At 52.0% G+C, this 14,619-nt stretch overlaps 1 protein-coding gene across 1 annotated transcript in view; it reads left to right on the top strand.

The window, feature by feature from the left end:
* HACL1 (2-hydroxyacyl-CoA lyase 1) overlaps window positions 1–14,619 on the top strand; it is a 145,665-nt gene that overhangs the window by 81,708 nt on the left and 49,338 nt on the right. The window lies entirely within an intron of this gene.

The raw sequence follows: 14,619 nt of genomic DNA on the forward strand, positions 1-14,619 counted from the left end.
TGTCTAGCTAAGACATCTACACAATAGTGTTTTGTAAATGTGTGTGGTGTAGACCATGTTGCAGCTTTGCAAAGGTCATCTATGGGTGTGTCGCTTAGGACTGAGAGGCGGACTCGTTTTCCCTGCTTTAGTGTTTTTATTTAAGGATTTTCGAAAGAAAGTAACTGTTCAGAACCAAGATACGTGTTTGTATCCGTCCTGGTTCTGCAGGTACTCCTCCTTTAAGGAAGGTTGTGCTTCTGTTGTTTCGTATACAAGACTCCACTCCGGATGTCAGGTTCCACATAAAAGAAAAGAAATTGACAAATGGTCAATTTGGACTCTTTTTGTCCGAAAAGGTTATAGGAAAAGGGGGTGAGGAAGAGCACCCAAACCGTCACCAATACAACTTCCCCAGGTGAGATGACTGAAAATGGAGATCCCTATGGGTGTGTCTCCGGTGTAACAGGGATAGACTCTGTCCTTCCCTCCCCTGGACGCGGGACAGTATTAGCAGCCCCCCTGTGGAACCAGCCTCGCACTCTGGAACGAACCTGTGGGAGCCACGCTCCCCGGTGAGCGTGGCTGGCAGAGTCGTAGTACCGGATAAGGTCCGGCTCCCCTTCTTGACTGCTCGGCTTAGGGCCACTCCTCGGCTCCAATCTCCTGGGCGGTCGATTTCCCGTCTGGTCGGTGTCCTCTTCCCCGAAGGCGTCTTCTCTCCAATCCCACAGGGCTTCCTGATTCTCCCGGGTCTCGGACGTCGGCCACTCTCCTCTTCCCCTACTGGCTGAAGTATCCCTCTCCTCTCTCTCGGAGTCCCCGATTGGCTCATGTGACTTGGCCACGTGATCGGAGTCAAAGTCCTCAGCAAACAGGAAGGTTGATGAACGAAAGCGGCGGCTGCTATCCAGGTCTATCGGGTCCCACAGTGACTGTGAAAAAAAACAGGAGTGGCATAAAAGGGTAAGGGTTCCTCGTCTTCTCCGTTCCATAGGTCGTCAGGGGTGTTTCCTGACAGGGTGTATTTCCTAAAAATGCCAAAAAGGCCCCTAGTTTGCGAGCGGAGTACGCTCTAGGGGAGATTGTTAATGTGTGTTTTGCTTTAATATAGCATGTTTGAATGCACTTGACTATCCACCGTACACTACCTGATTTTGATATAGGATTGCCTTTATGTGGTGGAGCAAAAGCAACAAATAGTAGCTTGGTCTTACAGAAATGTTTTGTCCTTTCAATGTAGTAGAGTAATGCTCTTTTCACATCTGAGGTGTGAGGAGCACGTTCTGCCACAGAATCTGGTTGAGGGAAGAACATAGGCAACTCAACAGATTGGTTGATATGAAAGGCAGAAATGGCTTTAGGTAGGAACTTTGGGGTGGTCCGACGAACCACTTTATTTTGGTGCATTTGTAAAAATGATTCTTCTACGGTTAGTGGCTGAAGCTCACCCACTCTCCTCAGTGATGTGATAGCTATGAGGAAAGCTACCTTCCAAGTGAGTAATTGCAGTACACATCTATGCAATGGCTCAAAAGGTGGACCCATCCATAAATACTTTAGTAGCAGGCACTCTAAAAAGAGACAGATGATGTCTGTTCTGTAGACAAGATGTGAGCATATGGATGTGTACGCTAAATTGGTACGCTGTAGATGTAAAAGATAGCAAATGATGTTTTGTATTGAAGCATCAAGTGGGTTAATTTGATTGTTATTACAAATTGCTTCCACTTTGCTGCATAGCATGCTCTTGTGGTCGGGCGCCTGGCCTCTTTGATGATATTCATGGAGTCTGGTGTAAGATTGAGGTATCCAAACTCTAAGAGTTCAGGTGCCAGATCGCAAGGTTGAGATGACTGGGATCTCGATGCCTTATGTCTCCATGGCTCTGAGTGAGGAGATTGGGAGTAAGATGAAGTTTTTGGTGAGGAACTGAATATGCTACTTACCAGTATGCATCTGTTCTTGGCATGTAGGGCTGCTAACATTCATATCTTAGCATTAGATCGCCGCCTAGTGTTGGGCTCGGATGATTGCACATTGTTGTCCTGGAAGAGTCTTCGAAGTATCCTGAGATAGGTGGCTCCTCCCCTGGACTACAGTGCGCATGGGCATCGGCTCCATCCCCAGATTGTTTTTCGCCATTGTGGCAGAAGATGGAGTGAAAAGTGTAAAGGATGTCCATGCTAATGATTGAATACAATAGTATATCTGCAGCTGCGACAGGCACCGGGGAGGAGGGCGGGCGATATGAATGTTAGCAGCCCTACATGCCAAGAACAGATGCATACTGGTAAGTAGCATATTCAGTTCGAGGCATGTGGGCTGCTAAATTCATATCTTAGCATAGAATACATAGCAGTCCCTCCATCAGCGGCGGTTGCCCGTGCCAGCTGCAGAAACCTGAAAGAGTGTCTTGAGAACAGCCTGTCCTACAGCAGCTTGCTGCTTGGAATGTACATCAACACAGTAGTGTTTGGTAAAGGTATGTGGTGTAACCCACGTGGCTGCTCTGCAGATATCCTCTAAGGGAATGTTCCCCAGGAAAGCCATGGATGCCCCTAGTTTGCGTGTGGAGTGCGCTCTGGGGGGTATTGTTAAAGTGCGCTTTGCTTTTTGATAACATATCTGGATGCATTTAACAATCCATCTGGCTATCCCTGCTTTTGAAATCGGGTTGCCTTTGTGTTGTGGTGCGAAGGCAACAAAGAGTTGTTTTGTTTTTCTAAAGGGTTGTGTTCTGTCTATGTAGTACATCAACGCCCTCCGTACATCTAAGGTATGGAGCATTCTTTCCGCCACCGTTTGCGGGTTTTGAAAGAATGCTGGTAAGTCAATAGTTTGGTTTAGATGAAACTGTGACACCACCTTCGGAAGGAATTTGGGGTTAGTGCGTAGCACTACCCTATTTGGATGGATTTGAATGAATGGCTCTTGGATTGTGAGCGCCTGCAGCTCACTGACACGCCTCAGAGACGTGATAGCCACAAGGAAAGCTACTTTCCACGTAAGGAACTGGAGTTCACACGAGTGCAGTGGCTCAAATGGCGGTCCCATCAGTCTGGTGAGAACGACATTGAGGTTCCACACCGGAGCTGGCGGTGTTCTTGGGGGAATGACTCGTTTCAGACCTTCAAGGAAGGCTTTAATGGCAGGCACCCTGAAGACAGAGAGGTGCTGCCTATTCTGGAGATAAGCCGCTATGGCGGATAGATGGATCCGAATGGAAGTGTACGCTAGATTGCACTTATAAAGATGCAACAGATAGCAGATGATGTTGGGGATAGATGCATCTAGCGGGTCGATGTCATTGGCCGTACAGTAAATGACAAAACGCTTCCATTTTGCAGCATAGCATGCTCTGGTAGTTGGTTTCCTTGCCTCCTTGATGATGCTCATGCATTCTGGAGGTAGGTTAAGGTATCCAAACTCTAGGACTTCAGGAGCCAGATCGCCAGGTTGAGCTGTTGTGGATCTGGATGCTGAATGTCTCCATGGTTCTGCGTCAAAAGACTGGGCGTGAGGCGCAGTCTTTGATGCGGCACCACTGAGAGTTCGAGGAACGTGGTGTACCAAGCCTGGCGCGCCCACGTTGGAGCAACCAGGATGAGAGTCATCTCGTGCTGCCTTAGCTTTCTTGCGACCAGCGGTATCAGAGGGGCTGGCGGAAAAGCGTACGCAAATTTGCCTGACCAGTTCATCCATATCGCATTCCCCTGCGACAGTGGGTGAGGGAACCTGGCGGCAAAGAGTTGGCATTTTGCGTTCTCTGCTGTGGCAAACAGGTCTATCTCCGGATGACCCCACTGCTGGAAGTACGGGTGGAGAACAGATGGGTGTATCTCCCACTCGTGCATTTGGTGGCTGTATCTGCTGAGCAGATCCGCCATCTGATTGTCCTTCCCTGGGAGGTGTTCTGCCATGAGGAAAATGTTCCTCTGAATGGCCCACTTCCACATGCTCTGAGCCAGATGAGACAGCTGTGGCGAGTGGGTTCCTCCCTGCTTCTGAATGTAGTACATCGCGGTCATGTTGTCCGTCCGGACTAGCACGACCTTGTTGCACAGATGTACAATGAAGGACTTGAGCGCCATGAAGATTGCCATCAGTTCCAGATAGTTGATGTGCATCTTCTGTTGCTGCGTCGTCCATAGTCCCTGCACAGTGTAAGTGAGCACATGAGCTCCCCATCCCTGGAGAGATGCGTCCGTTGTCAGGATAATCTGTGGCACTGGCTCCTGGAACAGTCGGCCCTTGCAAAGGTTGTGTGGAGTCCACCAATGCAGAGAGTCGTATGCCCGACTGGTAACCAACACTAGGTCTGTTAATTGTCCTTGAGCCTGTGTCCACTGATTTGCTAAGCACTCCTGGAGCGGGCGCATATGTAGCCGTGCGTGAGGGACTATGAAGATGCAGGAGGCCATCATGCCTATCAACTGCATGAACACTCTCGCTGGCAGCGAGTGTTGTGGCCTGAACCTTTGGAGCAGGGCCTGCATGCTGTCTATCCTGACTTGGTTTGGCTGAGCCATGGCCGTCAGGGTGTTGATCGTCGCACCTAGGAACTGCCGGACATGCGCCGGCTGAAGATGCGATTTTGGGTAGTTCAGTGAGAAACCCAGATCGTGAAGAAGGTGAATTGTAGTCGACATGTCTGCGGCGCACTGTTGCTCTGACTTGGCTTGCACGAGCCAGTCGTCTAGGTAGGGGTAGACATGGATGTTCTGCCTCCTGAGGTGCGCCGCTACTGTCGCCAGACACTTGGTGAACACCCTCGGGGCTGTGGTGACTCCGAAGGGTAGGACTTTGAACTGATAATGTTTGCCTTGGATAGTGAACCTGAGGTATTTTCTGTGGGACGGGTGTAGTGGAATGTGGAAATAAGCATCCTTGAGGTCTAAGGTTGCTAAGAAGTCTCCTTGGTTTAGCAAGGGAAGAATCTGTTGCAGTGTAAGCATGTGGAAATGTTCCGATAGTATGTACAGGTTGAGGGGACGTAGATCTAGAATGGGCCTGAGAGAACCGTCCTTCTTTGGAATAAGGAAGTACAGGGAATATACCCCTGTGCCTTCCTCCCCCACCGGCACGAGCTCGATTGCTCCTTTTTGCAGCATCACCACTACCTCCTGCTGCAATAAGAGCAAGTGCTCTGCGGACATAGGCCGTTGCCTTGGCGGGATGTTGGGTGGAGTGGACTTCAACTCTAGGCAATAACCATACTGGACTAGTTGTCGCACCCACCTGTCTGTGGTGATGTTTCTCCAGACGGGCAGGAACTGCTGCAGTCTCCCCCCGACAGGTGTTAGGTGGTCGGGGGGCAGTGACAGAGAGTCACTGTTTGCTGGGAGTAGAGGTGCGGGAGCTGTTGTTTCCTCTGCCGCGACCTCTGTTGCTGTTATTCCTGTAACCTCCCTTGTTCTGCTTAGTGAACGAGGATTGTGCCCCACCTTTTGTGAACTGGGATTGTTGACCCATTTGTCCTCTGGTGACCCCACGTGCACCTGAGCGACGAAAATTGCTGCCACGAAACTGCTGTGACTGTAGGGCCCCCATAGACTTAGCAGTGTCTGTGTCCTTCTTTATTTTCTCTAGGGTGGTGTCAACATCCGGACCAAACAGACTATCAGGATTGACTGGCTGATTGAGAATTGTCGTCTGAATATCCGGTTTAAACCCTGAGATGCGGAGCCACGCTTGTCGTCTCAGCATAACGCTAGTGTTGATAGCCCTAGCAGCTGTGTCCGCAGCGTCAAGTGCACACTTGATGGCTGCGTTTGAGATTAGCTTCCCTTCCTCGATAAGCAGTTTGGTGCCTTCTTGGAACTGTGGAGGCAGGTGTTGTACAACCTGTTCTAGGGTGTCGTAGTGCGCCCTATCATAACGCGCCAAGAGCGCCTGTGTATTGGCGATGCGCCAAAAGTTTGATGCCTGTGCAGCTACTCTTTTGCCCCCTGCCTCAAGCACTTTGGATTCCTTATCCGGGGGAGGAGCTTCACCCGTAGTCTGGGAGTTGGCACGTTTCCTGGCATTGGCGACCACAAGAGAGTCCAATGGCAATTGTCCTCGAATGTATGCGGGGTCTGCAGGTGCAGGTCTGTACTTTTTTTCAATGCGAGGGTTGACCACTCTCGCTCTCGTAGGCTCCTTGAATATGTCCCCAGCATGCTTGAGGACTCCTTTAAGCATGGGCAGTGTCTTTACTGTCCTTTCAGAGACCGAAAAAGTGTCGAAAAGGAAGTCTTCCTCAACAGGGTCGGCATGCATGTCCACATCGTGATTGGCTGCCGCCCTTTCAAGTAGGGCATGAAAACCTGCTGAATCCTCAGTCGGGGATGCCCGTGCATGAAAAGGCTGCGGGTCCTGCCCCGCACCTTGGGTGTTCTGGTCACCAGTGTCATCATATGAATCCGGTTGCACATCAGGTTCATTGATTGGGAAATTGTACTGGTCGTCCTCATCATACCCCTCACCCTCAGAGTGGTCTGGGGAGGGAGTAGGGCTCCGTCTCGGAGGAGGCTGGATTGGTTCCGTGAGGCCTGAGGCGTCAAGGGGCACCTTCTTCTTCTTTAGAGGGATGACATAGGGGTCCACTGGCTCCGAAGTTATTTTCCTCTTATAGAGTGTCAGTTTGCCAGTGTCAGCGTCGATGAAATGCACCGAATCGTCCTCTGATTCGAGCACCTGACGTGGAAGTGGGCCAGTCGGCGAAGAAATCACCTGTTTCGGTGCCGATTTGGTTGAAAAAGCCTTTGGCGCCTCCTTCGGTGGCAAAATAAAGAGAAGTTTCCCAGACGGCTTCTCTGGAGTGTCCTTTCGCGGCTGCGTCGATGGAATCGGAGCCGACGGGGCAAAGGCCTTTTCCCTGATTCTTTTCAGTGATTCGGCTATGGGGGACGGCACACCCACAGATTGTGTCGGCGCCGACGAGGAAGGTCTGAGTTTCCCCTCGGATCCGACGTCCTTGTGGGCCTTGTGCGTCTTGGGCGCGGATCCAGTCTTCACCGCCTCCGATTCCTGCGTTCGGGGCACAGACTTCTTTCCGTGTGCCTGCGTAGCCTCTTTGGAGCCGACTTTGGCGGGTTTTGACGGCGTCGTAGCCGCTGTCCCGTGTCGACCATCTTTCTTGGAGGACCCCTCCTCCGGCGCCGGTTTCGATTTCGCAGCATCGGAATCGACGGACTTCTTCGACTTCAGCGGACCAGAGGTCGACGGAGTCGAAGGGGTAGCGGGCACCGTCGGTTTCACCGGCACGGCAGCCATCTTAGGGATACTCGAGTCCTTAACTTTCGGTTTCGATTTCGGGTCGGCCATTTTAGGTGTTGTCGATCCCGATGGTTTCAGTTTCGGTTTCGAAACAGTCTGCCCAGCAAGTAAGTCCGTGGCCGGGCCCAAAGGCGGGGCTGTGGCTTGCGGCAACGGGTCTTGGGTAAGGCCGACAGGCGATCCCGTGTCCCGGTCGGTATCCTCGTAACCTTCGGGGCAGAGCTCGTCCGCTGAGCTATCCGCCGCTGCCCCATAAATCTCATCGTCGTCTCCTACCTCGTCGACGTATTCAAGGCCCGGACCCGCGACTCCGTCGTCGTCTCCCGGATCCGCCTCGACCTCCGTCCCGGGTGGGGAGATTTGGAGATGATGACCCTGGTCGTCGTCGTCTTGGTCGCCGAAGATGTTCTCCGGATCCGGGGCCGCTTGTTTAGCTTCCATGCGCACCGCGCGCCGAAGCTTGAGAGTTTTCTTGGATCGGAACTGTGCACAGGCCTTGCACTTTCCGTCGTCGTGGTCAGGCGAAAGGCATTTGTTACACACGGGGTGTAGATCGATGTGTGGGTACTTGGACCCACAGAGCGGGCAGTACTTAAACGGGCTCCGCTCCATGTCCGAAAAGGCTTGCAGTCGTGTCGCGATGAGAAGGCCTCAAAGTTCCGAGAGCGAAGAGAACTCCGCTTATTCCGGCTCCAAGAGACGGAAGACTCGAGACCGTGCGCAGACAATACCGACGCAAGAAATTCGAGGCCTTTTGGCCGCTAAAAGTTAGTTTTTCTTGGTTCCGACAGTAAGACGTCGAGACCACATCCGAACCCAATGGCGGAAAAAAACAATCTGGGGATGGAGCCGATGCCCATGCGCACTGTAGTCCAGGGGAGGAGCCACCTATCTCAGGATACTTCGAAGACTCTTCCAGGACAACAATGTGCAATCATCCGAGCCCAACACTAGGCGGCGATCTAATGCTAAGATATGAATTTAGCAGCCCACATGCCTCGAACTACAGATAACTCCAACAGGGTTGTGAACCAGGGTTGACGGGCCCATGTGGGAGCAACCAGGATAAGTGTCAGGGACTGCTGGCTGAGCTTCTGAACCACTAAAGGAATGAGTGGGTAAGGTAGAAAAGCTTAAACAAATATCCCAAACCAGTTCATCCATAGTGCATTGCCTTAGGACAATGGGCGTGGACACCTGGATGCGAAGCTTGGGCATTTAGTGTTTAGGTGTGTGGCGAACAGATCTATCTCTGTGAAGCCCCACATTTGAAAGAATGGGAGGAGAACCTGAGGGTGGAGTTCCCATTCGTGGATCTGTTGTCGTTGACGACTGAGCAGATCTGCAATCTGGTTGTTGACTCCTGGAAGGTGTTCCGCAAGGAGATACATTTTGTGACTTTTAGCCCATCTCCAGATGGTCTGAGCTAGTTGTGACAGCTGGAGAGTGTGTCCCCCCTGTTCTTGTAAGTAGTACATGCTGTCATGTTATCTGAGGGAATTAGGACAGCTTTGCCTACTAGATGAAGTTGAAACTCTTTGAAAGCTAAAACAATCGCTAGCTGCGCTAGATGGTTCATGTGGAGCTGCTTTTGTAGCAGAGTCCACATGCCCTGTTTTTAGAGATGAGCTCCCCAGCCAGTGAGCGATGAGTCTGCTGTTAGCACTATGTGTGGAACCGGGTCGATGAAGGGTAGCCCTTTTAAAAGGTTTTGTGTATTCCACCACTGCAGAGAGCGATGGTTGCAGCCGTCCACCAACACTAGATCTGATAACCGACCCCTGAGCCTGGTTCCACTGATGTGCTCAGCATTCCTGGAGGGGAAGCATTTGAAGTCTTGCATAAGGGACGATTAGGATACAAGACTCCATCATTCCTAGTAACTGCATGAACACTCAAACTGGTAATGGGTGTTGGGGCCGAAACTGAGAGATTAGAGTCTGCATGTTGCGGATTCTGGCTGGGTTGGGACACGCTAGAGTTTTATGAGTGTTTATTATGGCTCCTACATACACCTATATGTTGGATGGTTGTTGTTAGAAATGGTGGTCTCTGGTTGGCAATGGCTGGCGCCATTGTCCTAATAGGGACCCTTCTTCCTAAGTCAGGGCAAGAGGGCTACCCCCTTTGATAACCCCTGCTCAACCCTGTGGTAACGTAGCACGAGCAGTTAGGCCTATCTCAGAGGCAGTGTGTGAAGCATTTATGACCATGCACAATAAGGCAGTAACAACACCGCAAAAGGACACAACTCAAGTAGGTATAGAAAAATAGTATCTTTATCTAAGGTTTAATTCAAGACTCTCAAAGCGTTTTAACAAGCCACAATGCACGTAAATCAGAAGGGACTTAAGAATGCACTAACGTATCCACCAGAACGTGGCGCTGACTGAGTTCAAGGCTGGGGCCTACGCGACCCATTGCGCACCAGGTACCTGCTGTTGGAAGGGGATACAGCACGCAGCTTCTCGAAGAAGCGGAAACGGTGACAGGCGGACTCCCAGCGACCACATGTCTTGGCTGCAGTGGTCCGCAGTGTGCACCCCCAATGATTCGGGCACTCGGGGACAAGCAGGCTCTCTGCGGCAGCAGCACGTGGCTGCGGCGGCCGAGGCTGGTGGTGGCGATGACACGCTTCGTGCAGCTCCGTGGTGGCCTCTCTTAGCTGCAGCGGCCCACGGGACGATCGCGACAATCTTTGACAATGGTGAACAAGATGCGGGCACACAGCAGCGGCAGCTCTCCCTTATCTGCGAGGGCCCATAGGACAAATCACTATGAGGCAAAATTGGCAAAGGTGTGGGCACTCAGCGGCAGCAGCTCTCTCTTAGCTGCGGCGGCCCACGGGACAAATCACAGTGATGCAAAGTTGGTAAAGGTGTGGGCTCTTAGCTGCGGCGGCGCACGGGACGATAGCGGTAATCTTTGACAATGGTGAACAAGATGCGGGCACACAGCGGCGGCAGCTTTCCCTTATCTGCGACGGCCCACAGGACAAATCACGATGATGCAAAGTTGGCCTTGGGTGCGGGCACTCAGCGGCAGCAGCTCTCTCTTAGCTGTGGCGGCCCACACTGATTCAGCGAAGGTTCTGAAGGTTCAAATTAGGACAGGCTCTCAGCGGCAGCATCTCTCTCTTAGCTGCAGCGCCCCCCACAGATCCAGCGAAGGTTCTGAAGGTTCAAAATAAGGCGGGCTCTCAGCGGTGGCAGCTCTCGCTTAGCTGCAGCGGCCCACACAGATTCAGGGAAGGGTTACTAGTCCCGGTCCTCACAGTAGAACTAGAGGCTCCGGATTACTCGACGGAGGCCTCACCTGCAAAAAGAATTCATCGCACAGGAATTCCGACGGCTAACGGGGTGAAGTCTAATGTCCCTGAGACTTCAGCAGGAGGCGCTCTCGTTTCTGGCCCTCGGGTAGTTATTTCAGCAAGCTTGGTGAAAGTTTCAAAGTCCTTTCCTCGATTCAGTCAGACAGAGTTTCGTCTCGACATTCAGAAGGAACACTGTTAGACCTGGCACCTTGGCGTGAGTTTCCCTTCCACTTTTTGCTGTTGTGCCTCAAATGTTTTGCTGGTGTCGGCTACTCAGGGCACTGCGCCACGGCCAACCCGTGCCGCAGTGCAAGTGCTCCCTACTATAAAGTGTACATGTGATTGATGTCCATGATTGGTTCATTGGATTTACTGTTAGTCCCTAGTAAAGTGCACCAGGAGTGCCAGGGCTTGTGAATGCCAATACTGCTAGTGGGCCTGCAGCGCTGGTTGCGCCACCCACAGAAGCAGCCTTAAATTGTGTCTAGGGTCTGCCATTGCAGAACCTGCGTGCAGTCTGGTACTGTCATGCTAGCTGGGCAAGTGCACCCACTTGCCAGCCCCTAAACCTTCCCTTAAACTTCATATTAGTCACCCCTATGGTAGGCCTGAGGGCAGGGTGCATTGTAAGTGTAAGGTAGAACATGCCCTGATGTGTGTGGCATGTTCTAATAGTGAATTACTGCCAAATTCGTTTTTCACTATTGTAAGGCTACCAGTTCCCTTCTAGGCCAGATGGGCTGCTGGAATTATTACACTCTATAATCCCAGCAGGCTCAGGGAGCATGGTAGAAATTAATGTTTAGTATGCCTGAACTCAGAATAATAAAATACTTCTTTTAGTAAAGTTTATTTTAATATCCTGTGTTTGCAAATGCTACTTTTAGAAAGTTAGCATTTGCTGGCCTAACCATTTCAGCCCGCCTCTGCTTGGATGTGGATCTGACTGTCTGGTGTGTGTGAGTGACAGGGCTGGGAGTTGACAGGTAGTGATTAGCAGGATGACCCCTTAGTGGGTGGTGGGAGTTTCCCCTGAATGATGCATCAGGCTGTGCCCCTGCCTCCACAATGCTGGCTCCGCCCTCCTGGGGAGCGACTGATGACTCAGCCTGCACCTGGCCCAGGAAGGACCGAAGCTTGTCAACAAAGTGCTCAAGCTGCCCCTGTCTTCACAATGCCGGCTCCGCCCCCCTGGGGAGCGGCTGATGTGCCTGCCCTCACACTGAATGCAGAAGCCAGAAGTACCCACAACAAGTGCTCAGAGACTGGAGCAGTTATGCAGAGGCCCCCCTGGCTTGCTAGAACAAAAGAAACTGGGTATAAAAGAAGGAGCCCTGCTCCTTGTAAATTAGATCCTGTTTGCGCTACAGAAGAAACTCTGCCCGAAGAGAAGGACCTGGAAGGACTACAAGGAGGAGTGCTGTCTCTGGCCTGTGTCTGGTGCCTTGCTGCCAAAGGAGAGGAAAGAAAAGACTACAAGAGACTTTTGCTTTATTGAAACTTTGTGCCAAACTCTGCTGAAAGATCTCCAAGGGCTTGCCTGTGAACTTGCCCCCTGACCAGCGCCCCAGGAACAGTGGGCGCTACCCCTCTGAAGAAAAGCTGCTGCTGGCGTGTGCTGTGTGTCTCTACAGCGCCAAGGAAAAGAGAGGTGAGAGCGCTGTGCCTTCCGCCATGCTCTCTGACAATTTGTGCAGCTGTGCCCCTTCCCCGACCACCGTGACTGTGGCCTGTTCGTGTGCCAGCCGCAAAGTAAGGATCAGCCCCACGCTGGTTTGAGCGCCGTGACTGTCCGCGCTGAGCCGCCCTTGCAAAGGAAAGGGAGGACCTGCCCGGTCTGAGCATCGCCGCCTGTGTGACCCCCGAGGTACAGGCTGCTCCGCAAAGACCGGCACTGCCAAGATTGTGCCCCTCGTGACTTGGGCGCTGAGACCCCCTGGCCCCCGCAGCTGGGAGTGACTCGCTGCTGAGCCGTGCCTGAATTGTGCCCCGCGCTCCGTGGAGTGCACCCCCCTCAGCCCCGCCTGCCTGCAGCTTCTCCCTTCAGTGTGAGCGAACCTGACCCCGGAGAATCCTGCCCCGCATCTGCACCGTCATCCCGGGTGCCCTGTGACCTGCGCTGAGACTCGCAGGCCGCCGCACCCTCCAGGAAGACAACGCGACGTGGGACAGCTCCACGGACAGCCGTCCGCTCCAAGATCTGCGAGAAATCCAAGGTACTGTGTTCTTTGCCCTTGCGGTGCGAGCGTCCTACGACCTGAGCTCGCACCGCGCTGCCTGCTTCACAGCGCGAGCCGCCCCTGAAACCGAGGCTCGCACTGCTCCTGGTCCGCGAGGCCCACGCGGGAAGCGTGAGCTTTGGCCGGCCGGGCCCGATCTCCTCTCTGAAGCGAGCGGAGACAGCGGAACGCGCATTTAGGCGCTACAAGACACTGAACCTTGCTGAAACCTGGGCAGAAGGCCCAAAAGATTGCTTATTGCTAAGAAAGAACTGTGGCAACTTGAAACTAAGTAAACTGGAACCGCTATTGAGAGTTTGAAGACTGTATTTACAAGCCTGCTTTTTACAATATATAAAGAGATATATTTTTACAAAATACAGTTTGGTGTCATTGTGTGGTGGGTTGGTTGTGATGGTGTAATATTGCAAATGTTTAACCCTATGTGCCCCAGAGATTAGCCTAAGACTGCTTAAGCCACACTACCTAGAGGGTAAGCAGAGGTTGTCTTGAAGGTAACCCTCAGCCCTGACGAGGAAAGGAGAGTCCCTGCTTGTCGCCAGTGCTGCACTGCGCCAACTAGAGACTCCCCCTTCCTACATTGGACGCAGCGGTGAGGATTCGCGAATTTACATTTGCAGTGTTTTACCTTAGCTACTGACCATTGCATAGTGATTACAGTCCAGTAACGTAGCCACAGACTTTTTGATTTTTTAATTTTGCTAAAGAAGAAGATCCCTAGTGTTGAAGTCATGCCTGGCACAAACAGCATTGATGGAGGAGAATCCATAGCCTCTGGTGCGCAGGAGCTAGAATGGGATGCATCAAAGCTGGATGACTACACAAAGAAGCAACTGAGTTTTTTCTGCAGGAAACTCAAGGTTCCACACGCAGGGTGCAAGAACAAACACGAGTTCTACAAAGCCCTGAAGGCCTGGATGGAATCTAGGAAGGCACCTGAGGATCAGGATGCACCTGTGGATCCTGTGAGTCTGGAAAAACCAGACAGCGTTCTTAGCTTTGGCAGAGGCCTGTCGCCAGAGGAGCTGGCAGACAGACAAGCAACCAGGGATCATGAGATAAAGCTGGCAGAATTGAATTTAAAGGGCCAAATGGAGCTTGAAAGCAAAAGAATGGCTCTGGAAGAGCGAAAACTCCAATTGGAGTATGATGTGAAAATGAGGGAGATGAGTCTAAAAGCGAAAACCTTGGATCATCCTCCCTCTGGTGGCAGCGCAACGCCGGTGCAGGTAGAGTCAAGAGTGCACATCCCCAAAGATGTAGTTAAGGAGTTCTTTAAGGGGGATGACATAGGACAGTGGTTTAGGGCATATGAGGTAGCCATGTTTTCCCACCGGGTCCCTGAGAAGGATTGGGGAGCGGGGTTATGGGGAAGGTTCCTTAGCGAAGGGCGGGACACCCTGCTAGATTTGCCCACTGAAGACCAGAGATCCTATCCCCATATGAAAGAAGCTTTAATGACCAGGTATGGGCTTACCCCTGAAATGTATAGACAGAAGTTTAGGGGGTGTAATAAGCGGCCTGGGAATACATATGTGGAGTTTGTGACTTTTTTTTGCAGAGCACTGGATGGTTGGGTGAAGGGTAACAAAGTGAATGATTTTCAAGGTCTCTTTGATTTAATTGCATGGGAGCACTTGTCTGAACAATGTTTTCCTGAGTTACGCCAGCACCTGATTGATAGCAAGCTGTCCAACCCGAGGAAGCTTGCTGAGGAGGCGGACCGCTGGCTCAGCACCAGGGTCCACAAGGGTCCAGTGGGAGACTCTGCCAAGGGTGGGCAGGGTCCCCAGCAGAAGAGTGGGGGGGACAAGGGAAAACAGA

The sequence above is a fragment of the Lissotriton helveticus genome, chromosome 10 (assembly GCF_964261635.1).
Source record: "Lissotriton helveticus chromosome 10, aLisHel1.1, whole genome shotgun sequence".
In the NCBI taxonomy this organism is placed as follows: domain Eukaryota; kingdom Metazoa; phylum Chordata; class Amphibia; order Caudata; family Salamandridae; genus Lissotriton; species Lissotriton helveticus.